The sequence below is a fragment of the Primulina eburnea genome, chromosome 2 (assembly GCF_022965805.1).
Source record: "Primulina eburnea isolate SZY01 chromosome 2, ASM2296580v1, whole genome shotgun sequence".
Taxonomy (NCBI): Eukaryota; Viridiplantae; Streptophyta; class Magnoliopsida; order Lamiales; family Gesneriaceae; genus Primulina; species Primulina eburnea.
Window position 1 is genome coordinate 8758647 of NC_133102.1, and position 12347 is coordinate 8770993.

Genomic DNA, 12347 nt, shown 5'->3' on the forward strand with positions numbered 1-12347 from the left:
TGTGTTATAGTATATTTGTTGGGTTAAGAAACATGATCAATCTTGATTTTGATGATAACGAAACTTGCTACAGTATTTTAATATATTTATTTAAGTATAAATTTGCTAACTCAAGATGAAAGCTAAAATTCGAATTTAGCCAAACTGAAAATCTGACAAGTTTTAGTGTTTCAATATATATCTCAGTTCAGTGATGCAAATGACCAGTCTTCAAGATGAAGGAACAGAAAATATAATTTGGAATAAGTCGTATTTAAGTCAATTGAGTTAAATTGAATGTTATCTAGGCAAACCGATAAACAAAACCAAAATGATTGCACGAAAAACAACATCAGTTGAGGGAGTAGTTTCGGTATTTTGGTCAGCTTGATCAGCTTGCTAATCCAAATGAAATGTTTCAATATGCGTTATGAAGCTAAGACTATGATCTATAAATCATATTCACATGTCAGAGTATGAATCAGAGTGTAAAATGCTGATGAATGACAATGAATATATGAGTTATGTGCAGACTGAAATCAGCATGGTTGATTTTAGCAGACTTCATCAGTTTGAGCAGATTCAGTTGAGCAAAACTAAATGAATATTTGATCAAACTAAATGACCAGTTGAGCAGGCTCATTGAGCAGACGAGCAAAACTGAACTAAAAAATCAATAAATACATTATAATAAATTAAATCCTCACACACAATCTCTAACATATATACATGAGAGTTGAGTTTAAAGTTTAGTTGAGTGAGTCTTCACATAAAGACATTAAAATTGTGTTTGTAGTCATGATATAAGAGATATTAACATTATACAGATTGTGAAGACAACTGACCACACTGGGCCAAGAGAAGCTCTGCCCATGGGTAAAATCTTACTCTTGTGCAAGTAATTCTATGATATATCGAGAGTAACACTCCCGATATGTTTTTATACATAAGATTATATGAATTCGAAACAAAACATGTGAGTCCCATACATATAATTATATGAACATCATATATAACAAAACCACCAAAAAAAAAACTCTTAATATAGCTTAGCCTAAACCCTCCTAGCTACCAAAGTTTTTGGTGAAAAGAATTTTAAATACTCAGTCAAATATGATAAAATATATTCATAGCCGGCCTGGAAATGCCACCAACTCAATAGATATAATTGGACTTTCAATCGATATGGTTGTTTGTACTCCTTCATTATTAATTTTTTTAAAAACGAAAAATAAGAGAAGATAGATCATAATATCTAGATAATATAAATTCGTGGAAATTTATATTTTTATCATAAAACTTACATGTTTTTTTATTTTTCATTATATTTTTTGGCCGATTTACAAACTTAAATAAATGGATTTTTTTTGTTTTTGGGCAAATTGCATATACGCTCCCATCTGGAAATCCAAAAATATATAACTTCAGTATAAATTAGTGATGGTTTTTGAAAAATTAGGTGTGAAAAAATGTGCCTCATTTTAAAAATATAGGATTTAATCAAACAGTAGGTCTCTTGTGAGACGATCTCACGAATCTTTATCTGTGAGACGTGTCAACTTTAGTGATATTCACAATAAAAATTAATATTATTAGCATAAAAAGTAATACTTTTTCATAGATGACCCAAATAAGAGATCTGTCTTACAAAATACGACCCGTGAGACCGTCTCACAAAAGTTTTTGTCATAATTAAAAAGGTTATAAATTTTATATAGGGGTTTATGTTTTTTTTTTAAATTTCATTACATGTTTAATAGTTGAGATCTATTTTTTACTTTTCATAATTCAAAATTTTATTTGGCTGCTATCCTTCATTTATTACTCTTAGTCTTTAAAAAATATTTTCTCATAACTTTGTTCATTGTAAAAATGAATTTTATAAAAAATCATATTACACGTCAAGTGTAGAAATACCCAAAAAACAAAAATGAGTCATACTAGTACTCATTTACACGTATCATGACCAGTATACAATTCAACAATGATCTAAACATGATAATTTTTTAATTTTCAAATTAATTATTTTTTTCATATTTTTATCAGGACTAATTTTTTCATATATATATGATTGAATTTAAAAATATAGATAAACATATGATTGAAGTATTTAAAAATAAAGGTTAATTTAGGAAAATAAAAAAAATACTTTAGCAATAACATTATATAGTAATGTATAATTGTAATTTTAAATAGGGCTTTACCAAATCAATTAAAAATTAGTTAATATAAGAGTCTCAACTTAATTAAGCATAGAAAGATTATAGATTACACGTTCAAGGATATAATATATTTGAACATATATAATGAACTTAAGTGAAGTAAATTTTTAATAGGTATTCAAGATACATGTATTAGTTTCTTCACATATTGTTGGTGCAAAAACTTGTGTGAGACGGTCTCACGGGTCGTATTTATGAGACGGATCTTTTATTTGGGTCACCCATGAAAAAGTATTACTCTTTATGCTAAGAGTATTACTTTTTATTGTGAATATGGGTAGGTTCGACCCGTCTCACAGATTATGATCCGTGAGACGGTCTCACATGAGACTCACTCTATTGTTGGAACACACGTAGTTTTGCTAATGTGATAGTAAAGTAAAACAAACAAGTGAAAAACTAAGCAAACATACACTCAGAGATCTTTAAAATTAGTAGACTTTGGAAGAATTCTGAATATATCATTAAATAGTCACATACACTTGTCAGACTATGTAATAATTTCGGGACAAAAACTTGTGTGAAACAGTATCACGGATCGTATTTTGTGAGACATATCTCTTATTTAGGTCATCCATAAAAAAATATTACTTTTTAGTTTTTATGCTAAGAGTATTATTACTTTTTATTGTGAGTACCGATAGGATTGACTCGTCTCAAAGATAAAGATTCGTGAGACCATCTCACAAGAAAACTACTCTAATTTCAGATAATATTTCCATTTTAGCCTTTGAACGTTGCAAATTATCTAAATAAGTAAAATTGAGACTCAAATTTACTCCCACATATACTCTACAAGCAACACTTTATCTGACGTTATTCCCTAAGTTCAAGATGTTTTGCCGAAAGTTTCCAGTACATGCTATAACACAAATTTGGGATTTTTAACAGTTTACAGCATAATTTGTAAAATGTTAATTGTGAGGACCGGACGCTAATCATAATCATAATCGCCATTGGGACTAATTAATCAATTATAAAACAGGGTCTAAATTTTTTTATTTTTTTTTTAAATGCGGGACGTAATGACAACAATCTAGTATACAACTCAGTATATAATAACATACAAGTCCTGTACCGTCTACAAATCAATACAAACTAAGGTTCAACAACTACTATCAAGTGTTCAAACCCTATATACAATCCAAGTCCGTAGGCTCCACTCTATCACGATCTCTCCTCATCTCCTGGACCCTGATCCTGTCCCACCTGTTGTCAAGTACACATACAAACAAGACAACAGCCGGATAACTCCGGTGAGAATAAATCCCAGTATAAATCACGAACATGCAATCATATAATTAATATAAAAGCATGAAACATATGACAGTAATACATCTCAAAATCAGAAATGTAATCAATATCAAACTGTCGACAATGCTCATGACTCCACGACTCAGACTAGACTCAATCCTAGCATAGGGATCCCGATGTCCAGATGTGGTATTCCTATATCGACCAACAGTAATAGAAAAGACTCCAGTTCTATCCAAGTCGATATAACCAACATCCAGTGTCCTGACAAATCCGTCATAGACTGTGGTCTATCGCCAATACACTATCTTGTGACATCGTGCAATGTACCCGTGGTTGCCTGCCACTATCAGGTACTTCTGTCACAATATTACTCGTCTAATGCGTGTTCATATAAATCCATAGAACAAGCATTTAATCAAATCATTAAACACAATGATAAACAATTAATAAGTATGTGATTTAGGGAAACTCAAGTACATCCTACTTGAGTCGATGTCCCAATACCACATTGACTTATACCTTTCTTTCGTCGGTTTCTGGCTCAGTCGAAGTCCTGAATTCACAGTCTGTCTGGCAATGGCAATATCAATAATCTCATGTCAATATACCTTTCAAATTAATGACAATCTGATCAATCTGGATTTAATTCAAAATCAACGACATAACGGTACAATTTCAATATCTCCGTCAATACAATAGCCTCAAATCACAGTTACAATCCATAACCCATATCCAATACAATCCGTACTCTAATCACAATTCAAATCTGTCTGGTATAAATCAATATACCCTAAAAATTCATAACAATTCCATAATCAGTCCGTTTCTCAATCTGACTTTGATTCTACGATGTCTAACATGTCAAGAGCATCATATATGAATTCCATTAAATTCTGACAATAGCATAATTTCAAAACATGTCAAAACGTAGTAAAACTTACGTCTAGTTGTAGCCTACATTGCTAGGAACTCGGTACCGAAGTCGGAATCGAAATCAGACGGACGGATTTCTCACAAAAGGCGTAAGGATTTTCACGATACTTTCTCGATTCCTTCTTTCTGAATTCTGAGGAATGAATTTGTTCTATACTTACATATATATATCCAACTTGCATGTGTAAGATACGTGTCTATTTTTCAACCCTTTTAGGCGGCGCTCGGGCGGTGCTAAACTACCGCTCGAGCGCGGCATGTTCTGTTCGAGTGCTCTTCTTATCACCCACTGGCGCTCGGGCGGTCAAAAACTACCGCCCGGGCGCCACTTCTTCTGCCCGTAACATACATTTGCTGAACATTGGCGCTCGGGCGGTCAATAATCACCGCTCGGGCGCCAATGATTCTGTCCACAAGTTGTGTAATTCATATGCTTGGCCAAATCTGGTCTCGTAATAGCCCGTCTATAATTATATCAATTGAAATTCAATAATTTTTACTTAACATAATATAAAATCTAGGGCATTACATTTCTCCCCCTCTAAAATACGATTTCGTCCTCGAAATCACCAGCAATCAATCGTATTAACAAGGAGTATATACAAAACTATATAAGAAATTTACATCAGTGAAACAATGCTGGGAATTCCTGTCTCATGTCAGATTCAGTCTCCCAAGTAGCTTCTTCCACGCCATGACGAGTCCATTGAACTTTCACAAACGGAATTGTTTTTGTTCTGAGCTGTTTTTCTTTACGATCGATAATCCGAATCGGTTTCTCGACATAACTCAATGTCTCGTCCAGCTCGATCTCGTCTGGTTGAATAACATGTGAATCATCAGGGAGATATTTCCGCAGCATCGATACATGAAAAACATCATGTATTCCAGATAATGAAGGCGGCAAGGCAAGTCGATAGGCACGGTCTCCTATCTTTTCAAGAATTTCATAGGGACCGACGTATCGTGGAGACAACTTTCCTTTCTTTCCAAATCGGACAACACCCTTGAAAGGAGAAATTTTCAGGAACACTCGGTCTCCTGCTTCAAATACCAACGGTCTACATCGAAGGTTGGCATATTTGGCTTGTCTGTCCTGGGCTGCCTTCATTTTTTTCTGAATGAGTTTCACCTTTTCAGTCATATCTCTGATCATATCAGGTCCAGTCTCAGGAACTTCAGAGATATCATCCCAATAAAGAGGGGATCGACACTTCTTTCCGTACAATGCCTCGAAAGGAGCCATCTCAATACTCGTTTGATAGCTATTATTGTACGAGAATTCACAAAGAGGCAATGCATCCTGCCAGTTGGTGCTAAGATCAAGCACTATAGCTCTCAACATATCTTCTAATGTCTGAATCATCCGTTCTGACTGTCCGTCAGTCTGTGGATGATATGCGGTACTCAAATGTAACTTCGTACCGAGAGCTTGCTACAAACTCTGCCAAAAGTGCGAGGTAAACCGAGGATCACGGTCTGAAACAATCGACTTTGGCACTCCGTGCAGTCTCACCACTTCTCGAACATAAATATCGGCCATCTGATCGTATCTATAGGTCATTTTGTAGGGAATAAAGCATGCTGATTTGGTCAATCGATCAATCACGGCCCAAATCACATCACAACCTCGGGAGGATCTCGGTAATTGCGTTAATAAAATAAGGTTTAATAAAATAAGGTTTAACATAATAAAATAAGGTTTAACATAAGGTTCAATATTTTTTACTTGACATAATATAAAATCCAGGGCATTACATTAATAAAATAAGGTTTAAAAAAAAAGATTTAGCAAATTAATGTGTCACGCCTCTTCAAGAGGCGTGACTTTCAAATTTTTTTTTTAAAAAAACACAAGTATATGACATGACTTGCTGGGCTTTTGAATTAAATTTTTTAAAAAAAAAAAAGCAAGTCACGCCATCTCCAATGGCGAGACTTGCTTAATTTTAATTTTTTTTTTTAAAGTAAGTCACGCCTATTTAATAGACGTGACTTGCTGAATTTTTTTAAAATAATTTTTGGACGCTTGTGGTAAAGACCTCTGTCATGTGAAAGACTGACAACCCCTACGCTCAATAATACATGCATCTTTCTTTTCTTTTACAAAGAAGACGATAAAAAATTTTGAACTAAAATTTGCCTAAAGTGATGTGATGTATCACTGATCAATACTAACATGGTATGTTTTTTATTTGAAAATTTGCTTATATATGTTTGTCCTCATTTCAAATGTATTATTCTTATGCTTTTATCATTCTTCATTTCTCTGCATTTAAATGTATCGTTATTGTTCATTCCTGTGAATTTTCGTTCGATGTTTGATCAAGTAATTGCAGCACATGAGGTCTGTATGTTTTAAATTAAGTTTATCCTTCAATGTTTGATTAAAATCGTTAATTTAGTTATTTGTGGTTATATATTTGCAGATAAAAATTTGATTTTGAATTTCTATTTGAGGTAAGTGTTGATATAAATTAATTTACTTGACTATTCAAATATAAATTATGAATTTATCATAATCTTACGATTTGAGTTTATGATTAAAATGATTAATTATGTTTATATGTATTATTAGTTATTCTTATTATTTTATATTATGTAAATGATAATAACAATACTTATTGTTGTTGGTTTATATAGGTAGTATATAAAAAAAATTAGTATAACGATTAATTTATTTTACAACAATAATATAAATGTTTTTATTATAAATATAATTAATTTTGTTTTTAACTACTCAAATAAAAATAAATATTACAATTAATAGTATCAAAACTTGTTATTATCAATTGTAATTCTTATTGTTTTTGTTTTATTTAAGTATGTAATTAAAAAAATAAATATTACAGTTGATTGATTTTTCACAAATAATATAAAATATATTTTTATAAATTATTTTTTGTTATTAATTTATTAAATAAAAATAATTAGTATGATTTTATTATTAAATTTATTCGTATTTAAGTAGGACCGTTAATTTATTTTACATAACTAATATAAAATTTATTATTATAAAAAAAATTATTTAAAAAATATACATATAAATGGTTTTACTATACAAGAGGCTGGTACTCAGTTGACACAATTCATGAAAGTTTGGATTGTTCACTGAATGCACATCGTATTGGATCGGATCATGGGCTGACAACCGTATGAAATATGCATCTCCGGGATGATAACCGTAATCGATTTGTTGAGGCTCGATAGGAGATGAAACGTCGAGTGATAGAATCATACAATGTCTCATAATCATATGTCATGCTAAAATTTTCAACCAATTCACTGTTAACGATCAGATTATGACGATTTTCTCACGCATCCACCATTGGTCAATGATGTTTTACCCAATCATAATTTTTGCACATCCGCCTTGAGCATTTATGAAACTGATCTCCATCAAGTGCTGATATGGGAATGTTTTGTGAGTCTGTGACATTCCAAATTGTCGAAAAACTCGGTTTGGACGATGCATCTCGAATAAGGCTCAGAACGATTTTCAAATTTCTTTACAAAAATTAGTAATAACTAAAAAAATCACTTAATAATTAAAATTGAAAAAAAATTAAATAACATGACAAAATTAGTCTAACATTAATAATAATTTCATTTATAACTTTAATATTTAACATAATAATTTATGTTAGTATACATACCTTTAATATAAGTTGAAACTAAAATGAACATGCAAAAAAAAAAAATAATAAAAATTTATAGGAAGTGAAAAAATAAATTCAAATATTTACGAGAACTTACCGATGAAAAATATGAAAGGGTGAATGAAGTGAGACAATCAAGTCTTCAATTTATAGAGAAAAATTTATAATATTATAATGAATTCGAAATTGTTAAAGTTATGTTGTTGCAGCTTTTAACACATGTGCGGAAGCGTGCAACTCTGAAATAATTTAAGCATGTCACTTGTACTATTATTTTTTTTAAAAAGGTAAAAGCAAGTCACGCCTACTAAATTGACATGACTTATTTTTTAAAAAAATTTATAAAATAATTTTGAAAGTCACGCCTCTTCGAGAGGCGTGACACATTAGTTTGTTAAATTTTTTTTTTATCTTATTTTATTAAGCTTTTACAAATTGTGTTGTAAACGGTTAAAAAGTCCCACAAATTTCTTTCTTTCCTGATTTTTTTTAAAATAAATGCGAATATAAATTGAATTTTGTGATTCAAATAAAGATTTGTTATTACAGTCTCTACATTGATCTCTTGATTCTCCTATTCGATAGCAATTTCTAGATGAATTTGGATTTCTTTATCCGATGGTTTAACACCGTAATATCAAATTAAACTCTAAAATTTGAAGAAATATGCGATTAACGTCTTGAATCATGCCTTGAACTTCATTGATCTTTAATTCAAATTTGAAGAAGAACACGATGAAAGTCTGGAACTTCGCTAATCATCTTGGATTTGAATAAATTTGAAGAAAACGCGATGAACGTTTTGAATCACGCCTTGAAATTCACTAATCTTCTTAAATTATTGAAATCTTTCGATAATTTGTAAGAAACCTTTTCAATTTAGAAGACAAGTAGGCGGGTTGGTCTGAGTAGAGAAAAATAAAAAAAAAATTGCCCTTGTGTGATTCCTGTTGAAGCATAAACTCGGAGGTGGATGCAGGGCGGACGATTTTAAAGCAGACTCCCCATTCATTAGATAGAGAAGATCACCAAGATTGCGTGATCCGCTGCCGAACTTATTCCAATTCCAAGAGCTCGGATCGAATCGACGATCTAATGGGTTATGGGATGCTTTACAAGTCTTATGCATATCTTGAGATGTAATAATTATCTATATAAAGAGAGTCATGGATACATAGTGTTTGGATTGTTGTATGATGTAAAATATATTTTGGAACTTCTGTTGATAGAAAGATGGACTTTTTTTTTTCTTTTTTTTTTTATTACATTCTGGAAAATCAGAAGTTTTGGATTTGAAGGAGAATTGAAGGGTTAAGGTGCATGAAATTGGGAAGGATTGAAATTGTAAGACAAAATCGATGACTCAATTTAAACTCTTCATCTTCATGCCTAAATTTACTTCAAAATTCATGGATGAAACCTCTCCATATCCTCCTCATTATTTATTTATTTTTGTTGACTATTAGCAATATCCTTACTTGATGACCAGCATCCAATTAACATCATAATTTTTTCTTTTGGGTTTAAATCCAAATAAAATAAAAATAATTAGACCCCTTAGTTAATAGTAAGGGTGATCAATTCTTGAAATTTTCAAATTTCAATATATAAATTATAGGCAAAAACATATGTATAAATAACCAATTTTATATTATATCAAAATATCTATAATCTAATCAAGTAATAATGCTATATATATAAATGTTGTGGTTATATATATATATATATATATATATATATATATATATATATATATATATATATATATATATATATATATATATATAAATGTTGTGGTATAAAAATTTGTTTTACTGAAAGAAAAACAATCTCATTTGACGAGTGATTTCCCCATTGCAACCTCTTTTTCTGATAAGCATGAGAATGAAATCGAGACTAATTAAGACTGATCAGTTTTGGAGATGACATAATCCAACATATTTTTTTCATCGTTGCAACATATTTCCGCAATATTATATTACATTTTGGAGAATGAATATTCATGTACCAAACTTGCAATTTTAAGAATGTGTTACGATGATAATGTTATATTACATTTTGTTTTCGGTCAATTCAGATTGTATGAGGGTCCGCGGCTCCGCGCCAACAAATTTAAGTGAATTAAGTTGAAATATTCTCAACTCATTTAAAGACGAACCTCCACGGACCAGCCCGTACCGGTCACGAGTGTAGTTTGGTCAACTTGAAGTGGAACATGTGTGTATATATATATATAATTTAATTTTTATTACTAATTTACTTTAAAAGCGTAAAATCAAGGATTAAAAATTTAATTAAGATTTTTTTATAAATTTTTATTTATTAAATAATCAAAATCAATTAATTATATATATATAATTTAATTTTTAATGTGTTCACCTATAATCTTCCTCGGGTTGGGCTGGGTCTTGGCGCAACAACCCAATCACATAAGTTGGCCCATTTGACAGCTCTTGGTTCTTGATCTAAAAAGTTTTTAATGGGTCGTAGTAATGAAAAAAACAGATTTTTTTTGTCTATATTATTTGGATTCAAAGCCAAATAATTTTTTTTCTTCTAATAACAGTAATCTGTTATGTAGAATATTGAAACGCATTATTCACCCTCTAGGCTCTGGCTGCAAAGGACCAAAATTTATTTGGCAAAAACTTATCTGAGATGATCTCACGGGTCGTATTTGTGCGATAGATCTCTTATTTTACGCATCGATGAAAAAATATTACTTTTTATGCTAAGAGTATTATTTTTTATTGTAAATATCGGTAGAGTTGACTCGTTTCATAGATAAATGTGCGACCGTCTCACAAGAGACCTACTCAAAATTAATTGATGAAGCATATACAAACAAATTATCATTATTTCAATAATAAGCATGCTGAATTCAATACAAACAAAATACGAACATATGACTGAAAAATCATCTCGTTTTTCCATGGTCTACTGATCAATCCCCTTATATGTTACTCCTCTAAGGAGTGATGCCAAATAAACAGTTATCATATCCCACAGCAACAGGGTCATATCAAATCAAACATCGTAATTTCATTTATCATTTTTAACTCGAATCATTACAGTGTATTTCAAATAATTCTAATATGCTTCAAATATCATAGCTAATATAAAATAACAAAGGGATTTCAAAGAGATCATATCAAATAGAAACAGATATACCATGTCGATTGAATTTTTGAAATCATATGTAATTTAATTTTTATATATACAAAAAAAAAACTTTAAGCCCGCTCAAAAAGAATATAAGTGTGCAAACTTAATACAAAAGCCCACTTACCGTGTATAAATCTTTAAGACTGGGAGAAGGAAGGCTACTTGAGTTGAGACCGAACTTTGATCGAGACTGTTAGAAGGAAGGCTGCTCGATTATTGCTTCGAAAATAGCTGCTGCAAAACTTCAAATTTGGACAGGTATTGGTTCAGAAATCACATCAACTTGGAGTAGTTTGTGGTGTGATTTCTGAATGCCTTATGCTCATCTATAGGCATGGCTGTGGTTTACAAGTTGGCTGGCTTTAATGGCCATCATTGTCTTTCAATGTGGTCAAATGACCATAATTCTACCATTTGCAAATATGGTCAAAATGCCGATTAAATGGCTTGGTTTTAATGGTCATTATTGTCCTTCAATGTGGTTAAATGACCATAATTCTAGTGGCTGTTACAACTTACACTACAAGAAAAATTCCTTATGACAACGATTTTTAACCGTTGTCGTAGCCTTTTTAAAACTGTTATTAAAACCCCTGTTGTTAAAAGTTTCGCTCAAAGACAACGACTTTTCATCGTTGTTGTATCTACAATTTGCGACGATTTTTTAACGATTTTTAAAAAATCGTCGAATTTAAATTTTGCGACGGATTTAAGCAAAATCGTCACTAATATTAGCGACAGTTTTCATGAATTCCGTCGCTAACATTAACGACGGTCTGAATTACGTCGCTAAAAATAGCGACTGTTTTTCTATGATTTCCGTCGCTAATATTTAGATAAAATAAAAAAAAATCTTACTATACAAATAATACTCTTGATCTTAACTAACAATTAAAAATTTATCACAAACTATCGCGAAAAATTTAATCGTAATAGAAACTAATATATTGTAAGAGATAAAAATTTTAAGTGGTGTGAAGTGGTAAAATTGTGTAAAAGAGAAAAATTTTAAGTGTTGTGAGGTGGTTGTGGGAAATGGATCGAAAATGGTGGTATTTATAGAGAAATAGTGTGACGGTTTTAGCTTAAACTGTCAGTAGAACTGATTTCACACTCGTTCAGTTGGACTGAT